At 38.5% G+C, this 21,574-nt stretch overlaps 1 long non-coding RNA gene across 1 annotated transcript in view; it reads left to right on the top strand.

The window, feature by feature from the left end:
* The window catches only part of LOC111772046 (uncharacterized), a 31,260-nt gene extending 13,835 nt beyond the window's left edge, over positions 1 to 17,425 (top strand). Inside the window, exons 2-3 of the long non-coding RNA XR_011435950.1 lie at positions 1,650 to 12,434; positions 12,588 to 17,425. This is a non-coding gene — a long non-coding RNA (uncharacterized lncRNA). The remainder of the gene's footprint in view (positions 1 to 1,649; positions 12,435 to 12,587) is intronic.
* The last annotated feature ends 4,149 nt before the right edge of the window (positions 17,426 to 21,574 follow it).

Raw genomic sequence — 21,574 nt, 5'->3', positions numbered from 1 at the left:
CTTAGTTCATTATTAGAGTATAGAAATGCAACTGATCTTTGTAAGTTTGTTTTGTACCCTGCATCTTTGCTGTAATTTTTGATTATTTCTAATAGACTTCCATCTCTGCTCTATTCTTGATCATTTCCTTCCTTCTGCTTGCTTTTGGTTTTGTTTGCTCCTCTTTTCTACCTTCTTAAGGTGAACAATTAGGTATTTATTTAAAATAATTTTTTCTAATACAGGTGTTAAAGCTATAAATTTTCCTCTGCATCCTCGTTTACTTCTTATCAGTTGTGAGATGTTGTTTTTGTTTCATTCATTCAAATTATTTTTAGTTTCCATTGTGATTTCTTCTTTGACATGTGGGCAGTTTAGAAGCATGTAGTTTAATTTCCAAACTTTGAGATTTTCCCACATTTCTTTCTGTTGCTTTTTAATTCAATTATGTTGTGATAGGAGAACTTTACATTATTTCAGTTCTTTTAAATATATTGAGTCATTTTATAGCCTAGCATATGGTCTCTGCCTCTATTCTACACATGTGATGTCATTCAAATTGGCAGATAAGATTGTTCATATTCATTTTTTAATCTAGTTTTTCTCTCCATTATTGGGAATGCTGTGTGACAGTTAAAAAATTATTGACTCAGGTATAATATCATTCATTCTGGCTGCTCTGTAAATACATCTGTGCTCTTTAATCACACACCCATCCTTGGATTATTTTATGGCAGAGTATCTGCTTGGCTCCTGCGTCACTCAGAGCTTCTCCAGTGCCTGATGCCAGCAGCTCTCAGTAATCAGCAGTTTCCATGTGTGTCCTCCATTGCACAGTTTCGCACTTAAGTATCTCTGGTGAGATTCCCCACGGACAGCTTTACGCAGCACACTAGGGGGTGGGCTTCTTGAAGATCCATTACCATGGCTTACTCGCAGAGTCCTGTCAGTAAGTAAAGGCCTTGCCCTCTCCCACAAGGTCTGGATTTCAGTCCTGTCAAGTGGATCTCCCATGGGCTCTCAATCTCAGCCCTGTTTAGTGTTCCTTATATCTCTAGTCTTACATTCTGTAGCGTTCTGTTTACTTACTTGCTAATCTCTCATTATTCTAATCCCCTTATGTTAGTCATTTATATTAACAGTTTCCTGTTCAAATTACTGTGAGGTTTCTCTTCCTTCATTGGACGCAGACTGAGAATGGCATATTAAAGACCCCAGCTATTGTTGACAATTTGTTTATATCTTAATTCTGCCAGACTTGCTTCATATATTTTGTTGTTCAGCTCTCAAATATGTTTATAAGTGTTAAATAATTATGTAAGTTGCCAGTTTCCTCCTTATAAAATATTCCTTTTTGTCTCTAGTGGCATTTTTTGCATCAAACAGTATTTTGCCTGATATTGATATAGCCACTCCAGCTATTTTGTTACTATTTGCATGGTGTACTTTCCTATGATTTTACTTTGAACCTATTTGTCTATTTGAATTTAAAGTTTGTCTCTTGTAAACAGCATACAGTTGTATATTGTTTTGTTTTGAGACGGACAATCTTTGCTTCCCCCGCCCCCCCAGGACGATTGGCCCTGAGCTATCTGTTGCCAATCTTCCTCTTTTTGCTTGAAGAAGATTGTTGCTGAGCTAACATCTGTGCCAATCTTGCTCTGCTTTAGGGGGATGCCGCTGCAGTGTGGCCTGATGAGAGCTGATAGATCCCACCTGAGATCAGAACCTGCAAACCTTGGGTGACCGAAGCAGAGCACATGAACTTAACCACTGGGCCACAGAGTTGGCCCCAACCATCTCAGCTTTCAATTGGAGTACTTCATACATTTCAAATTTAATTCAACTATCGATATTGTTAACTTTTTATCTCCCATTTTGCTGTTTCCTATGTCTTATGTGCTTTTGTGCCTTTTTACTGCTTTTTCATATCAAATATATTTTTTTCTAGAGAAACATTTTACTGGTTCTCTTAATAGCCTGAATTATTTTCTTAGTAGTTACTCAAGGGAAGACAATATACATCTTAACATAATACTATTCAGATTAATATTTACTTCCAGTAAGGTTTAGAAACTGTTTCGATATAGCTCCATTCCTCCCTGTCTTTGTGCAATTTTCATATATTACATATTTATATAGGTCCAACATTACAGTTTTTTCATTGTTTTGTGCAATCATCTTTACCATCAGTTAAAAGAAAGAGAAAGATGCATTTTCAATGTCATCTGGCCTGCATTGTTTCTGAAGAGAGGTCAGCTGTCAGTTGCTTGTGGTTCCCTTGTACGTAATGAGCCCTCTTTCTCTTGCTTCTTGCAAGATTTTCTACTTGTCTTTGGCATTCAGTAGCTTGACTATGATGTGTTTATATGTGAATTGCCTTTTGTTTATCCTACTTGAAGTTTGTTGACCTTCTTGGATTTGTAGATTGGTTTCTCCTCATTTGGGGAAATGTTGGGCCATTATTTCTTCAAAGAACTTTTCTGTCCTTTTCTCTACTCTCCTTCAAAGTAACTACTATACTCCTGGAACTTCTGTCATGTGTATGCTTGCTATGCTTGATTGTTTTCCCAGCAGGTTGTGACATTCTGTTAATTTTTATTCCTTTTATCTTTGTTTCTTCAGACTGGATAATCTCCATTGACCTATGAGCAGGTTCACAAAATCTTCCTTCTAACAACTCAATTTGCTGTTGAGCTTGTCTTTGGAACTTTTCATTTCAGATATTCAACACTTTATGTCTTGAATTTCTATTATCTTCTTTTTAAAAAGTAATCTCTCTTTATTGATTCTCTATTTGATGAGCCATTGTACACATTATTTTAGTTCATCAAATATGGTTTCATTTAGATCTTTGAATATATTTATAATAGCTCCTTTTAAGTATTTTTTTCCTGAGTCCAATATCTTCACCTCCCCCAGAAACAGTTTCTGTTCACTTTTCCCCATGTATGGTTCACACTTTCCCATTTCTTTGCAGTTCCCATTTTTTATTGTTGACACCTGGATATTTTAGATAATATTGCACCAACTCTGGATTTAGATCTACTACTCCCCCAGGAATTGATATTGTTGCTTTTGTGTACTGACTTGACTAATTCTGGAATCTGTCTCCTTTGCAACGTGGAGATGCTGATGTCTCTGACCAGTTTATTGTTATTTTTTAAATTCTTTTTTTCCTTTAAGCCTGGCTTCACAGAGTCACTTCTGGGTCAGCATATCTTAGTGGTCAGCCAATGAATGCTCAGATGTTGTCCATAAGCCCCTTGATTAGGTGAGCCTTCTACCCCTTGGCAATGGCTCTGAGTGTTGGTTGGGAAACACATTAAAATCCCTGGCTTTTACCAGACAGAGAAAGACAAACACCATATGATTTCACTCATAAGTGGAAGATAAAGTAACACACAAAGAGAACAGTTTAGTGTTACCAGAGGCAAAGGGTGCTGGGGGGTAGGGACAAGGCATGAAGGGGCACATTTATATAGTGACTGACAAACAATAATGTACAACTGACATTTCACAGTGATATAAATTATTATGACCTCAATAAAATTAAAAAAAAAAACAACAAATCCTTGGCTTTTTACTTTCTGCAGGGCCTTCTCCTGTCACCTCTTTGCATACTCAAGGCCTCGTATTCAGCCAGAGATGGACAGATGGCTAGGGTTCTCACAACTTTATGCATAAACCAACCTTCCGGACCCCTACGAGTATGTCAAATCTTATTAAGAACTTCTCTGGCTTTCTCATTTCCAGAATTGCCTTGATTAACCTCTGGTTAGTCTCATGATATTGCACCCTCAGACCGTCTGTGTTAGCTATCCATCCCCAGTTGTTTGCACTGAGGTTCATATTCCTTTTGCACAACACCTCCAGGCATGGGGTTTTTCCATACTCCATTCCAACTCACGTCAGTATCCCAGAGCTCAAAGCTGCTGGTTTTCATAGCTTGTTCAGCTCTGGTAAAACAAAGCCAGAAGGAGATGGGAGCATCCCTAGGCTAAAACTCTGGACACTCCCAATGTCCCTTCCTGGAGTTCAGTAGTTTTGCTTGAATAAATGCGTCTTGATTCATTTATGTGTTTGCTCAATTTCCATAGAGTGAAAGTAATTAGTTTAATAATGTTATGCAGTTTCATCATTGCTTTTTGGGGAAAATTGCCAAGCTCCTCATTACACCATTCTGAGGGTCCCACTCAGTTATCTTTTTACTAATTTAAAAAATAAGAAAGAAATATACTTACACACATTTTTATCATGTCTTGTGTAGATCTAAGTTTTCATCTGATTTTATTTTCTATCTGTCTGGAGGACTTTAACATTTTTATAGTGCAGGTATGCTATTAAATCAATTCTTTCATTTCTTATGTCTGTGAGAAAATTGGACATACACAAACTTTTACTTTTTTACGAAAATATTTTACTTTGCATAGAATTCAAGGAAATATTTTTCTTTTCAGCACTGCATGAGGATTTTGCTCAATTGCCTTCTACCTTTGTTTTCCCAAAGGAAATCTGATTTTATTCTTGTTTTTGTTCTTTACATAATGAGTCTCCTTTCTCTGCTGACTTCCTCTTTACTTCATCACTGTTTTAAAATCATGGGTTATGATCAGCCTTGGTTTATATTTCTACATTCCTATGATTACAGTTCACTGAGTTTTAATTTTAGGTCTATAATTTTCATCAATTTTGGAAAATTGTTTACCATATTCTTCAAATAATTTTTCAGTCCCCTCCTCTTTCTTCATTCTTTGGGAGCTTTAATGATAATATTAGGTCACTGAAAGTTGTCTCACAGCTCACTGATAAGTTTACAGTCTTTTCATTCTGTTTCTTTTTGATTAGTATACCTTCAACCTCAATAATCTTTTCTCTGCAGTACCTAATCAGTTGTTAATTTCCCCAATGTATTTTACATTTCAGGCATTGTAGTTTTCATTTCCATATGTTTAATTTGGGTTTTTAAAAATCTCCCATGACTCTCTTAACATGCTCATATTTTGCTCTATCTTTGTCACCATATGAAACATAGGTATAACTATTTTAATAACCTGTCTACTAATTCTATATCTGAGTCAGTTTTAAATATTGATTTTTCTCCTGATCATGTATCACATTTTCCTGCTTCTTTGCAGGTGGTATAACTTGGAAAGTGTTTGATCCTTTCAAGGTGCATTTTTAAGCTTTGTTAGGCAAGACCAGAGTAGCTTATAAAAGGTTAAGGGCTTTTTTATGTCATAGGTCTAATTTTTCCTCTCTATTAAGCCAGTCTCCTTTTGCATACTTTACCCAATATTCCATATATTATGGAGTTTTTCCACTGTGGCTATTGGTTCATTACTTTTGGAGAAATACTAGGGTTCACCTTGACTGTTTATGCAGTCAGGGATCTTAGTCTTGAGCAGTTGACTAATGTCTGAACACTGTCATTTCACACATATTTTTTATATTTTTAAATTGTTTGAGGTGAAAGAGTGCCTGCTATCCTTGTTACTCCATCATAGGGGAGGAAGGGTCTGAAACTATAACTTAACCCATCTCAATCACGTGTTTGTAAGAAGGAAATAAAGGAGAGATATTTAGGGGCCTCCATCGCAAGGTCACCAAGACCTAGGCCCTGACTGAGAAATATTTGGTTGATAAGCTAGATCCAAAACATTCACTTTTTGTGATTACACTTTGTGTGTGTGTGTGAGGCAAAAACATGGAAACTGCAGGAATTATCTAAAATCGTCCAGTTATCATAATCATAGGGGAAATATGGTAAGAAATGAGAATATGAGTATGTATAAACATAAAAATGGTAATAACAAAATGTAAGTCAACTTTTTTCCAATTTACTATTTTTAAACAATATTTTTGCGTATTGTTTCTACTAGACAAGAATTAAGATGCTTTCAAATATCTGACAAAGATTTATGATTTTAACCATATGCTTTACAGTACTCAATTAATTTTGCAAATGATTAAATGTGTGGCAGTATTTAATTAGTTAAATCCATAAAATTCTCTTTATTTATGTCAAATGTAGGTATTCAGAATATTCCTATCTGATAGAAAGTTTTATGATGATAGAAAACTTCTTTATCTGTAAAGTCCAATACACGTGGCTAGTGAACACTTGGTTATGGCTAGTACCCGTGAAGGATTCAATTTTTAATTTTATTTAATTTTAATCAATTAAATTTAAATAGCCACAAGTAGCTAGTGGCTATTGTATCTGACAGCGCAAATCTAGAGGGATGTTGATAGTTTAATGAAATGACAATTATTTGACAATTATAACTTTAGGCATGGTACATTAAACAAATAAAACTATTAGTGGATATTTCTCACCCTGCTTTAAAACCTTCACACGTTAAAGAATCTGCACTATTGTTAAGTTTGCTGGTAAGTATTGAAACACGGCTAAGCAGCCACATGGCATTTTATACTCTTGTAGAATGGCCCTGAGCTCCAGCATACTATTGGCCAACAACACATGATACCTGATTTTCACTGAGGGGCTCATTTAGAGATGCTCCCTTTATGTGGGACTCAGCAGTACTACCAGGATGAGAAGTGCTCAAAGGAATTGGGCTGGGGCAGGTACCCAGGTAATCTGTTGGCTTCAAACAAAGTATAAATGGAAACACTAGTCTGTCAGATGAATTTGGGAAAGTGGTTAACACTCTAATATTAAAATCACAAGAAAGGAAATGAAATGAAAAAAACAGCCCTATGGGTTAGCAATCAAGTTGTATGTATATTTTTTGTTTTTATTTTTTTGGTGAGGAAGATTGGCCCTGAGCTATCATCTGTTGCCAATCTTCCTCTTTCTGCTTGAGGAAGTTTGTTGCTGAGCGAATACCTGTGCCAATCTTCCTCTATTTTGTATGTGGGATGCTCACCACAGCATGCTGTGATGAGCAGTGTATAGGTCCATACCCAGGATCTGAACCTGCGAATTCTGGGCCACAAAAGTGGAGCATGCGAGCTTAACCACCAGGCCTGCACCTCTAACTTTTAATGAACATGTAATGGCGATAACAAAAATTTAAGACTATTAAATTCTTAATTTTGAGTATTAATGTATGAAATCAATATTAATACCAATTTTGAATATTTGTACAAAACTTCTGAATAAAATATTCACAAGAAAAACTGAGCAGTTTTTCAAGAGAATAATATGCCATGGCCAAGCATGTTATATTCTGCCTCAAGTGTTATATGCGGTTTTATTCATTGTTATATGAGGTTTTATTGCACTGTCCTCCTCAGCTGTCTGGCTATTCGGTGTCTGGTTATTAAGGAATTCTTAATCCCCTAAATATGCCAGCTACCTTGTCACTAACGTATATTTAGGAAGACCAAAGCTGCTCTCTACTTTGTGTCCACTTGGTGAGTGAAAGCCAAGGGGGAGGGAAGAAGCCCAGGGCAGAGCACCTCGAGCACCACCGCAGTGCATCCCCCTGAGTGACATTCATTCCGGTAGCTCCTCTAGAGCCGTTAACTGAGGATCAGCAGTTTTTTTCATAAAGGGCCAGATAATAAATATTTTTGTAGTTACTCAGCTCTGCTGTTGTAGCTGGAAAGCCGCCATTGACAATATATAAACGAATGGGTGTGGCTGTATTCCAATCAAATTATGTTACCACTTGGTTTAAATTAATAGATAAAAAGAAGCTCTGAGAGATCTCCTTAGTTTGTGTCTGCCAGGTGTAAGAATTTTGGAGGGGAAGAATGAATTTTTAAAATTTCTTTAAAAAAGGACTAAATGCATAAAGCAAAAATAATAATGATGCATTGTATGATGTACATTATGGCAGAAGTGAGCTGTATGATAAAAATAATCCAGAGGATAGGCAGGTGAAAGGTAAATATACTGTTGAACATTACCTTATATGCTAGGCAGTATAACAGTATTTGAGGATGGACTGGGGTAAATACTGGAAACCATAGAATAATCTCAAAAAATAAAATAAAGGGGTATATCTGATAAGTCAAAGTGGAAATACAAAAGAAAAAATTCAATTTAAGACAAGGCAAGAAAGTGGGAAAAGGAAACAAGCAGCGGATAGGCAGACAGGAAAAAAGGCACCAGTGGTACAGAGAGACACAAATACATAGATATGTGGTTATTGGACCAGCATTAGAACGAGCTATGAACTTGAGAGCATTGCAGATTCATGGGCTCCACCGAACATACTGGTGATGGGTCCAGAAAAGTATGGCTTAACAAGCTCTCCAGCTGACTCTTCTACAAGTTAAAGTTTTAGAACTGCTGATATAGATAATTACATCAATTGTAAATTGTCTAATGATTACATTTAGAGATTGTCAGGCTGGGTTTAAGAAAGAAAGGACAATACTACACATTTTAATATATATACACATTTACACAATATGTACATTTTAAAGAAAAATAGGTCAAAAGTAAAAGGGTAGACAGAGAATATCATGGAAACACTAATCCAAAGAAAGCTGTAGTGGCTGTGATAATACCAGACAAAGGAGACTTCAGAACAAGGAATATTACCAGAGTCAGAAAGCCATTTCATAATGAAAAAGTATCCAATTCCTCAAGCCCACATTCACAAGTGTGAATGTACATAATAATAGCTTCAAAACATAGGAAACAAACAGAAGTGAAAAGTAATAGGAAAAAAATAAAATGGTAAAGATGCTTCAACACACTTCTCTCAGTAAATAGATAGCAAATCAGTAATAGCAAAGAAGAAAACCCTACCAAACAAATAGACTTAATTATCAATTATAGAAAACTCCACCCAACAACAACAGAACACCTGTTCTCTTAAGTGCATGAGGAATAGTCACCAGGTTAGACCATATGTTGGGAAACAAAACTCTAGTCTCATAAATTAGAAATATCCAATCACACAGAGTGTATTCTTAGACCAAAATGGAATTATTAAAATCAGTAACAGAAATATCTGGGAAATGTTTGGAAATTAGGCAATACATATTTATATAACCCATGAGTCCAAGAAGAAATTTCAAATGGAACTTAAAATATGTTGACCTGAATAATAATGAAGATAGAACATGTCAAAATTTGTGACATTCAGGTTAAAAATGAGTTTAGAGGGAATGGCTAAAATTCAAAAGTCTGATAATAAGAAGGATGATAAAGATGTGGAGTCAATGGAGCAGTCATAAATTAATAGTGGGAATATAAAACAGTTTTAAAAATTGGAAAACAGCTTGTCAATTCCTCCTAAAGTCAAACATACAACTACCTTACTTCCTAACAATTTTACACCTAGGTATTTACCTAAGAGAAATAAAAACTTAGACCCATTCAGATACTCTCACAGAAATGTTTATAGCAGCTTTATTCATAATAGCCCCAAACTGGAACAACTCAAATGTCTGTTGACAGGAGAAAGGATAAATGAATTATAATATATCCATATAATGGAATACTACTCAGCTATATATTGGATTGAACTGATACATGAAACAACATGGATGAATCTCAAAGTAATTATGCTGAGTGGAAGAAACAAGACAAAAAAGAAAACATACTGTTTGATTACATTTATATACATTTCTAGAAATTGCAAACTAATTTATGGTCACAGAAAGCAGATCAGTGGTTGTCTGGAGGCAGAGGGGGAGGAGGCTGGGAGGTGGGAGGGATTACAAAGGCTTTGGGAGTGATGGATTTGTTCATGATCTTGACTGTAGTCATGGTTTCATGGATGTATACACATTTCAAAATGAATCCATTTGTAACTATATGTGGCGATGGATATTTATTAGACTTAGTGTGATCAGTTCTCAATATATACAAATATTGAATCATTATGTTGTACACCTGAAACTAATATAATGTTATAGGTCTATTATATCAAAATTTTAAATAAATGAATCCAAGTGTATACTTTAAATATATGCTGTGTTCTCTATCAATACAGATGTTATTAAAAACATGGTATTATAGTTTTATATAAAGATAGATGCAATATATATGGCAGCTGCAATATAGAAGATGGGGCTATAAATTGCAAGGTTCTTACACTTGACGAGTAAGAGCAGAGTTCAATATTAACTCTAAGTAGATTCTGAATAGTTAAGAATATATATTATAATACAGACCGTGACCACTAAAAATGATCACAAAGTATAGCAAAGAAGCAAATTAACATGGAATTTTAAATAAATACTTAATTAACCCAAGAAGACAAAACAGAGAAATATGGGAACAAAAGCCAGATGGAAAAGACAGAAAATAATAAAATGGATGATCTTAATCTAACTGTATCAATAATTACATTAAATGTAAATGGGCTAAACACTCCAAATGAAATAAAGACATTGTCACAAGGGATAGAAAAATAAGAGGGTTTGATAAACTAAGGGATGTCTTCAATCCTCAAGTTCTTTATGTTAAATCCTATGCCACATAGTTTTCTTATTTTAACAAATATTTTGAATGGCTGCATAGCACTCAAACTTACAGTTATAATAGATTTAATCATCTCCAGATGACTAGGTTTCTGTACACTAGGTTGGACAACATATCTAAGGTCTTTTCTGTTCTTCATCTCTGATAACTTCAACAGCTTATGTTTTTATTCTCTTTTATGGCCATTAACAATCCCTCACTGAACACTTTTGTGGTTCCTGATTTAGAGAATACTCGATGTATGATGATGCAGAGTTATACTAAGGTCATTCAATTTCAGCACCTCCTAGTCAGCAATAAAATATTCATTGTACTCATCATTCAGAAATTCCTTACCAAGAACCATGATCCATATATTACAATCACTAATTCATATTGCTATTCAATTCCAGAATCCTCACAGAGCATTGGATCTCAGCCTCCAGAGACCATTCATTGCTGGGCTTTATCACATTTATCCAGAAAACTCATGTCTGTGAGAATGTCAGTCTTTCCCTGCTTGGCCAAATGGGATCTCCATCTCTCATGCAACTACAGTCCTGACACGGGAAGCTCAAATCATTTCTTTACAGGACTTAATTTCTTCCTTCCTCCATTATAGCTCTTAATATTACTAAGTTGAGCACATAGGAGAGAATAATCTGGTCAGTGAATACGTAAACACCAGCTAGAAGAGACTGGGCTAGAAGAGATATGAGTATCTTCAATACGCAGTTTTTGACAGCCAAAACTAGAAACACAAAAATCTAAGAGGGAACAGGTTAATTAATTTGGTCCTGCTATGTGATGGCACGTACAGGATTATTAATCAGGATGATACTGGTCCCAGTGTAAAGTGCACACTCATAACTGGGGAAAGGTATCCAGTTGAAACTTAAGACATAGATTCTGTTCTCAGATTTTCTAAATGTAACTGCTCTTAGAGTTCATGACATATTAGTGTCTTGGGGTTTTCATCAGTAGAGGCAAGAGTATGAAGATCACTTCTTAAGCATGAATATCTTAGAGAAATATAATCTACATAAAAACTTAATAATATGTTGTAATCCTGTATAAATATGTGAGCTATTTTTATTGAAGAACATTGCATGTCCCCTAACTGGGTATTATAAAAGAAACAATTTGCCTTTTTAGGATAAAATTGTGCTTATCAGCCCTGCTCTGATAATGCTCACAAAAAAAAGGGGGGAAAAATCAGGACTTTTACTTGAGAATGCATTTTTAATTTATAAATCAAGAGCTTCTAGGAAAGAGGAAATTTCCCTCCCACCGAAATGGAGCAGAAACAAAGAGACATTTGTGAATTATAACCTGCCCAAAAAATCCGATGTGATCAAGCGTCTCATACAGTGAGAACATTAGTAAGACTGACAGTGCCCTTAAGCAGCAACAAAAGGCATGTGGGTAAATAAAATGATTCCTTATTTTCTTCTATTTCAATTAGTATTTGGACATGTTTTAGGGAAGACAACTAAAAATCAGATGTTAATGCAAAGTTTTGTTAAACTTTTCTTCTATCAATAATTTAAAATCAATGATTTTATGAAAGAAAATCAACCATCCTCAATGTTGACTTTTGTGTGTAAACCAATTCTTTCCCCTCATCAAGGTTCTTCTTTTGGGGATGGCAGGACTGAGGAGGAAGTCAGGAGGCACCAGGCTGTTCTTGGGGCACAGAATGACTTCCTTACACGACACTCTCCAGGTCCACACCCGCCCTGCTCATACACATAAACAGATGGAAAAGAGGACAGAGCCTGGACTACGGGAATAGGTTTACAGCACGTTCCTGGGGTCCGAGCTCTGGGAACCCCGAGGCTCTGAGACAGTAGCTGCCCCTCAGAGCTCCCAAGTAGAGAACTTTCCAGGCTTTCCCAAACTAACCTCGGTGCCCCCTGGCTGGAAATCTCCCTTTAGGGCTCAAGATCCTACTTCCCTCTTGCAGCCAAGCAGCTGTGAGGAGAGAAGAGGAGGAAGCGCCAGGGAACCCAGAGCCACCAGACAGTGACGCCACAGAGCCACAGCCATCACACCCGCACAGGTGAAGGACATGCACCAAATCCCCGTCACCCCAGCACAGCCACGCACCTGTCACAGCCTCGCAGCCACACCCACGGCACGGAGGCGCATCCCACCGCTCACTCGCGTCTCTCACACACACACCCCGCCACACGCTGCCCGTCTGTCCCCACAGACACACACCGTCCTCTGCCGTTCAGGCCCGAGAGTCCCGTGAGGACTGGCGTCCCTACTACCGGCCTCCACGCTGTGAGCGCTTCCACTGCCACCCCTCCTGGTTCACGTCGGGCTCCGAATTGACTCACTTCACAGGATTCCCGCATCCTGTGCTAACACATCCACAAATGAGCTCAAGTCACCCTGCAAAGAGGGAGAACCGCGCGAAAACGGAATGGAAGCCGAAGATCTGGAGTGACCGCTGCCGTCTGGGAAGTGTCGCTCCAACCTGAACATCTCCGGGCGCCGCAGCTCGTCCGAAAGGCCACCGAAGCGCGGAAGTTCCGCGAGAATGGCACCGCGAGAACGGCCCGGAGCCCGGCCCCCGGCCCCGAGCGCAGGTCTCTCCGCCAGGAGCGCGACGCGAGGGCGCGTGCGCGGGCACGGAGCCTGCGCGGAGGCCGCTGGTGCGCGTGCTCGGTCCAGAGGCGCCGCTGCGTCGGGGAGGCAGAGCAGGGCAGCCCGGCGCCGGCTCCGAGCGTCCGGCCTGTGCGCGCAGAGCCGCGCGGGAGGGTCCGCGGGGCGGCCCCGGGGCGAGAGCGCACGGCGGGTGTGAGCTCTGAGGGCGGGGCCCCGGGCGAGTCCCCTCAGGCGGCTGCAGCCTGGGGACAGCATACGGGGCAAGCAACTCCTGATCCCGCCAGGATGGGCTGGTTTATTCAGTGTCTGTTAGCTGCGTTTAAAAGGTGTGTAGGAGTGAAGTAATACATATTTACTTAATTCTCTAGGCTAAGCTATAATAGTCAAAATGGAATGAATAATTAAATGTAAAAGCGATCTGGAGATACATCTGCATATGTTTTTGTAATATTAAGTTAGGGACAGATTTTCCAACCATAACTGAAGAGAGAAATGCTAGAGGAATACTGAGATTTGACTTGATAATTATGTGTAAACATCCGAATCATCTAAATGACAATCAATTAATGAAATAAAAATTGATGCAAGACAAAAATTCAATAACTTAACACATATAATGAACAGACAGATAATCTCAAGGCACTGTGTTTTTGTCGCTCAAAATAATGGTCACTAGTCTAAGAGGAGAGTAGCAATAACTATAGAAATATAAATTATATATGCAAATTATCAGCATTACATGATGATAGTTGAAAATACAAATTACCATTAGTATTAAACATTATCATCAAATACATCAGAATCAGAATTACTTGACCTTTTAGGAATTGATCCTGCTCTCCATAATGAGTAACTAAGAAAATATGGGTCATTTTTTCCCCTTAACTCTGTTTATGCTCCTGAATCTCCTGATGCATTTTATTGCTCCATCTTTTGCATAATTATTTTTTGTAGCTTCTTTCTCTTCAGCTGAGATATCTCCTATATTCTCTTTACACTATTCCATAAATGATCCCAATTTCTTCCTAGGCATCATTGGTGAATTCCATGCTTGTGATGACAATGTAGTGATAAATTATCCATGTGTTTTTTCTTCCAGTTTTGTCTGTTCCTCAAGTGACTCTCCTGGATGTAGCAATAGGCCAGTAGCGATGCATGACATTTGGGTCAGGTCAGGCAGTGAGAAGGAAAGAAAATCTAAACTCTCTCTTTGAGATTTTCAATGCAAGATCTGGGTGGAAGCCGACAAATAATTTGGAAGTACCCACGATTAGTCAGTATGAGGATTTTATGCTCCCTCAAGAGTAATTGAGGTGGGGGGTCGGGATGCGGGGTGAAAGGGATGAAGAGGGTTGAATAACAAACTTCCAGCTATAAATAAATGTCTTGGGGATGTAACGCACTTGTTGACTCTATTTATATTTATATTAACTATAGTTAATAACGCTATATTGTGTATTTGAAAGTGGCTGAGTAGATCCTAAAATTTCTCATCAGAAGAAAAAAATATGTAATTATGCATAGTGATGGATGTTAACTAGACTTATTGTGGTGACCATTTCACAATATACACAGATATTGAATCGCTATGTTGTACACCTGAAACTAATATAATATGTCAATTATATCTTAATTATTGTTTTTAAAAAGAGTACTCGAGGTTGTTTTATCAGATGGACAAAAGAAGCTATTTCAAAGGGAAACAAGAAGACGTAATATTTAGAGCCTAATATTTAGACTCCGTGGGGTCCTTGAGAAATGACTCTGTGTCCTGGCCACACTACTGGACAGTGCACTTGAAATACCAAGTAAAGTAAAAGAAATAAATGATATCAGTGCCCCACAAACATTTTCACGTAGGATGATGTAGGAATCCCGGGTTCCCCCCTACCCTGTCCCCCCCCACACAAATCTTGACCAGGGACAGAGTTACAGAAAAGAAAAGGCTGAGTAAATTTACACCACAATCATCACCACACACCCGCCAGAAGCCTCAAATTAAAATCTGGACAGTATTACGTGTCAGCAAGAATGTGAAGATATGGGAATTACAGTGTGGGACTATCAATTGGTTTGTTGACTTTGAAGAAAAAAAATGACAATATCCCCAGTAAAGCTGAAGATATGGTTACCCTATGATCCCTGCTTAATACCATAAGTAAATCCATGTGAATGGTAACCAGATATATATATATGTGTATATATATATACACACACAGAAGAATCGTCTCAGAAGCATCATTTGTAGCTGCCAAAAGTGAACACAATCCAGACCTCCATCAACAATCGAAGGAATAAACAAAATGGTGTATTAATAGGATTAACTTGCAGCACTGAGTATGAATCTTAAATACTTAATATTGAATGAAAGAAATCAGATGCAACAGTATATATATGTTACCCTAATTACACAAGGGAAAAATAACAGGCAAAAATCAGACTATGATTTTGGCATAGAAATAGACATGATAAGAGTATAAAGAAAGGCAAGGGAGGGTTATTATGCTAATTTGGATATTTGATACCCTGGGGGCAAGAGGAGTCTAGCAACAGTAGGGGGCATGCAGGAGACCTACTGGTGGTAGTAGTACTCTATTTCTTGACCTGGGTTGATGTCACACAGTTGTTTATTTAATAACCATCTATATGTATCCATTTTTTTTGTTAAGATTATGATAGTTTACAACCTTGTGAGATTTCAGTTGTACATTATTGTTGGTCATGTTGTGGGTACACCACTTCACCCTTTGTGCCCTCCCCCCACCCCCCCTTTCCCCTGGTAACCACCGATCAGTTCTCCTTGTCTAATATGTATCCATTTTTTGTGTTTGTATATTTCACAATGAAAATGAAATAGAAGAAAGGAAGGTGAAAAGAAAGAAATTTCTCTATTCATGAAGTTCTTAAAGTTATAATTTTGGTCAATCAGGTTCTTCTCCAAATTCAGATTCTAAAAAAGTGAAAGCACAAACACTGTTTTCAGGACAAGTGTAACTGTTCTTTGTAAATGTATTTCACGTCAATGACCAGCTCACACTGACCTCTGAGTCCGTAGGTTACAATCTGATTGCCTCAGTACTTAAAATAAGCTTAACTGGACATTTTCAAAGATTATTTTCACAGAGCTACAATTCACTCAGGCTCTTTTTTCTGTGGATCTCAAAACAGGAATCCTGCCTCAGCAAATCTAGTATTTATTTGTCAGTATGCTTTGGAGGAGAAAGAAGAAAATTCTTAATTTTGTCAACTTAATAATAGAAATTGAATGTGACTGTTGGGGGAGGCAAGCCTCCTTTCACAATTATGAAAGAACACAGGTTTATTAACCATGGAGGATCCCAAAGTGAAGCCTCTGGGTCTCTTCCTAGGTCTGAGTTGACTTGTGGTGTCTTCTTTTTGTCCTTTTCTTCATATTCTGATGATTCAGACCACTTAACCCTCCTTCATGCTGACAGATCACCGTTGGAGCTGTGAGGTTCCTGTTATCCCAAGCTGGTGGCATATTCTCTCCAGTTCCCGCTTTCCTCATTGCCACTGGAAAAATCCCCTAGGTTTCCTCAGTTTGAAGTTCTGCTTATTTCAAAATAGTTTCGTTATCCCTGCTACTGCGAACATCTCGCCCTCTTGTTTCCAAGAAAGTTTAATGAAAAGACCTCTTCTCAAACTAAAGATGAAATCCCATCATTCTACTTATTTTATGTAGGAAATCCACATCTACAGGACCCTTCAGAGAGGGACCCTTCTTGCCCTGGAGTAATCCTATTAAGCACCTTCATCTCACTGTTTCTAATTATAATAAGAAAGTCAGAAGAAACTCGGTTTCTCCTATAATGAATTCATACAAGAATTTCTGCAAGTGACAAAACGTTGGAGAGAATGACTTCAACACTCAACAGACTGATTTTTTAAAAAAAATAGATCTGATTATTTCCTACAATGTGAACAGCCTTTGTGTGTCTCCTATGGCTTGACTGACTCACAAAGTTGTCCTTTCTTTCCCTCCAATACCAGAAGTTGGAAGGAAACCCCTCCCAGCTACTGTAATGTATAAGCATGTAACTCATTGTCTAAACACTGTAATCGTGGAGGATATTAAAACTTGGCAAAGTGGAGAAGATTGTTCTGTGCCATGCATCATGAGGTCATGACCATCAGTGAAGACTGTCAGAGCCCTCAGTGGCCAGCTGGCCCGCGTGCATCAACTGGCATGGTGTCACTGAGTTGGAGATCTCTCCTTGTGTTCCAGGAGTAAACACATGGAAGATGTCATAGACACACAGAAGGGAATGCTGTGTGAGGTCGTAGCGAGGACTCTCCTCTTCAGACCAGGGCAGGGAACCCAGCTCACCAGAGGGATATGGCACCTGCATAACTGCTTCAGTGTTTTTGTTATTATTGTTTTTTATCAAAATAAAGCATTGTTTGCTTTGATTCTCATTCAGAATTTTCTTGAAGATATATTCCATCCTTTGAATTATAGAAAATTCCTGTATTTCAATGAGGCAAGGACATATTCATAGGAAAATGGAGTTTCCTTGTACGTATGAACCTTCTTGTGTCCATTAAGGAGACATGGCAAGATAAACTTTTCCTCAGCACACTCCACAGACATCCACTGTTAACTCTTCCTGCTTCCCATGTCCTAGTTCAACATGTCAGTTCTGGCACTCCAAAAGTAAGTAAGAGTTCTTCTAAGTGATCTAGGATTAACAGAAAAATTTCTCTGCTCAGGACGTTATCCCTATAGTGGAAGCCTAGGCTGAGAAACCCTGAAATCCAGCTTAATAAAGTTTCTCTCTGTTGTCTTATTCATTCCGCTGCAGTAGAGATTTTTAAAAAGTTCTGGAACCTATCCAATATCCCCTTTTGGTCTCGGGTCATTTTTTCCAAATCCAGCAGTCCCTGTGGCACTGAAGTCTCAGGGAAGGAGTAATTAAATCAGCTAGCTCAACATGATATTCGTGATCAAGTTGTTTAACACAGCCTGATCACATGTACCCCTCCCAGAAAAGAGAGACAAAGGATGCAGCGATCTGTGAACATCTTTGGGGAGGCCAATGGCTCCATCACTTGATGTTGGATCTTTCTTTTGTAAAAGGGGTAAAAAAGAAAAAAAAATTCATATAAAATAAAAGAAGATCCAGGGACCGGCTCCGTGGCCGAATGGTTAAGTTCATGCACTCCGCTGTGGCGGCCCAGGGTTCGGATCCTGGGCGCAGACATGGCACTGCTCGTCAGGCCACGTTGAGGCGGTGTCCCACATCCCACAACTAGAAGGACGTGCAACTAAGATATACAACTATACAGGGGGGGTTTGGGGAGATAAAAGCAGGGAAAAAAAAGATTGGCAACAGTTGTTAGCCCAGGTGCCAATCCTTGGGAAAAATAAAAAAATAAAGAAAAGAAGATCAGGCTTCTGTTTGGCTTTAGGCAGAGTTCTTAAAATCTATATAGGAAGGAAACTCAGAATTCCTGTCCTGCAATGGTTACCTTTGTGATTGCATTCCAAGGCTCCCTTTCCAAAATTATTGTTTAAAGAAATACTAATCCCTTATGGTAACGCTGTTGAGGTAAGAAGCTTTATGTAGTGCTGGTGGAAATATAAATTAGGAGCAATTAAAATTTTTCTCAGTTCACGCTCTCTTATACGCCTAGCGTAAGAAAATAAAAAATATACAGAATGTTTTAGTATGAATATATGTTAATACCAGCATCGTTTATAATCGCATATTACGGAAAACAACTAAATTTCCCAAAGATTGAGATGGTTAAGTAAGTAACGAAACACCCTCAATATAATTTTGTAGCCGTTAAAATGTTTGTGTTTAATTTTTTGTATGGGGAAATTATTTTGTTACGATACTGATAGCTGAAACTGGGTTATAATTGTATATTAAGTTATTATACTTTAAAATGCACACACACAAGCAAAATTCTATGGCACACAAATTTTCTCATTTCTTTTTATTGTACAAGCATCTTATGGCCATTTGTCTCTCCTTTCCTGGCTTGTGTGAGTTCCACATTTCCTCAGATAATATTATTAATTCTTAGAATTATTGAAGAACAGCTATTTCATGTCACTTCCTTCTCTGTTCCTCTTTGAGGTTCCTGGACCCAGGACCCTGGACCAGCTGGCTGTCCTACAATGCAACTCAATTCACCCAAATTCTGACACTGTTTACCTGGAGACAGCATCAGATTCCACAGGTTGAGGGTTCAGTCCTACCAGACTGTTCCCCCCCACAACTTCAGATGCCAATCCCAAGCCCCGGTTGTCACTTGCACGTCTGACCGACAGGCTATAGATCAGACGTTCCCACGACCTCCTCCTTGGGTTCAATTTAATTTGCTACAGCAGCTCAAAGAACTCAGAGATATGTTTTACTTCTAAGATTACCAGTTTATCATAGAAGAATATAACTCTGAAGCAACGAAATGGAGGAGGTGCCTAGGGCAAGGCATGGGGAACCGGCACAGATCCATGCACACTCCAGGCATGCTACTCTCCCAGCACCTCCACGTGTTCACCCAGAAACTCCCCAGACCCTGTACTGTTGGGGTTTTCTGGAGGCTTTCTCTCGTGGGCATGATCAATCATTAACTCCGTTTCCAGCCCCTCTCCCTCTCTGGAGGATGAAGGATGGGGCTCAAAATTCCAAACTTCTAGTCAAGACTTGCTCTTTCTGGTAACCAGCCCCCATCCTGGAGTCATCCGGGGGCCCACCAGAGTCACCTGTTGGGACAAAAGATGCTCCTACTGCTCTCACCACTTAGGTTTTTACAAGGGTTTTAGGAGCTCTGTGTCAGGAACCAGGGGCTGACATCAATATATATATTTCTTGTTATTTCACAGTTCCCAACTCATGTTTACTCCTATTCCATGAGCTTTCAGTGTCCACAAAATGTAACATTTTTTTAAACAGTTAAACTCTTTATAGAGGTACTGGATCATGTTCTCAGCCTAGTTTTTATCCATTGTCAGAGATTGAAATACCCTAAGTAATCTTAGAAATATGTGTGTGAATGAGATTTTATTTTGCTGAACCTACAAAAGGAATAATATTGCAGTGTTCTCCTGTTTGTAGTACAGATGTGGCTAAAGTGACAAGTGTGGAATCCTCGCTGAGCCTTGACACAGAGGGAAAATGTCTCTTTGAATGATATTTGAGGTGAGGAGAAAGTAGAGCATTAGCGCAAGAAGAATGGAGAGTCAGAGTAGGAACTGTGGGCTGGGGAAACAGACACTCACACATTGCTGTGAAAACGTAAAATGGTACAGTCACCATGAGAAATTTTTCAAGTGAAAAGACACTCAAGTGAAAACTCATCACAAGTGAAAATGCACACAGAAAATACACTTTTGAAAATTTAACTTACGTGTAAGCCTAGATAGATGCAAACTGTAGTTTACGCAGTTTTAATAATTGGAGCGCTGCTTGTAAGAATACAGAGAAATCCTTAATGCGTGTTAGTAGAAGATGGGTTATTTAGCCTAGGGTGCAGCCACACATACTGTGACCTAACTTGAAGCTGTGGGAAATGATGACACGTCTAATGTACTGATTTGGAACCACATGTGTGTGAAGAAAAAGATAAATACTTAGAAATGCATATATGTATTTGAGATTGCATATTAACATAGTATAGACCTATATATTTATATACGCTTATAGGTAGGTGTGTGTATTTTCAGCATCTGCCTATTTGTATATGAAAGTAACTTCTCTGCAAGGATACACACCAAAATTAAAGCACTGTTCTCTCTGAAGTGAACTACTGTGTGTCTGAGCACTTGGAAGGAAAGTTTGCTGACCCCTTTTGCCTTTTGAACGGTTGTGCTATGTATGCATTACATACTTAAATATGTAATAATGCTGATAACTAAAATGTGGGCCTCCTTTGAGGAGAACTTTACATTTCCCATTTGCTCCAGATCCTCATGAATCTAACTACTGTAGGGGAGCAGAATTTGCTACCCCAAAATGTCTCTCTTTGGCTTGGTTATTTTTAAGAGCAAAAGACTTTGACCTTCCCCATAACTGCCTAAAAGAATTCTAGATGGAAGGCCTGTTCCAGGAGGGAACTCCTACCATGGAAACTACAGTGTGATATGAACGAGGTGTGACAGACAGCGAGGAACCCAGCAAGGCCCGGTGGATCACAGTCCTCTCTGTCTCCAAAGTCTCTGCCAGGTACGGCAAACAATTATTTACCAAACATTTACTTTCCATCTCCACATGAATTGCCCCTGGAAGTCCCAAACCCCCACCGCCAACATCCCCTGTGTCTTCAGCTTGAGTTGGTAATTAAGGTGGTGGCTTCAGCCATTTTGGTGAGTTACTCAGTTTTCCTAGGTTTCTCCCATGCATACATGTTATTAAACTTTGTTTTCTTTTTCTCCTTTTTTCTGTCTTATGTCAATTTAACTCTTAGAACAGCCAGAAGAACCTAGAAGAATAGAGGGAAAATTCTTCCCCCCTCTATCCTCTATAGGGATTCAGCTTCTAATAGCCCCTTCTTTCCGGATTTTGAGCCTCTGGCTGCAGTTTATCCATGTCTGCATATGCCTGAGGAGCAGAGTAT

Source organism: Equus caballus, unplaced genomic scaffold (assembly GCF_041296265.1).
Source record: "Equus caballus isolate H_3958 breed thoroughbred unplaced genomic scaffold, TB-T2T haplotype1-0000016, whole genome shotgun sequence".
Classification (NCBI taxonomy): domain Eukaryota; kingdom Metazoa; phylum Chordata; class Mammalia; order Perissodactyla; family Equidae; genus Equus; species Equus caballus.
The sequence above is the reverse complement of the archived record's forward strand: the minus strand, read 5'-3'. Positions and strand labels throughout refer to the sequence as shown.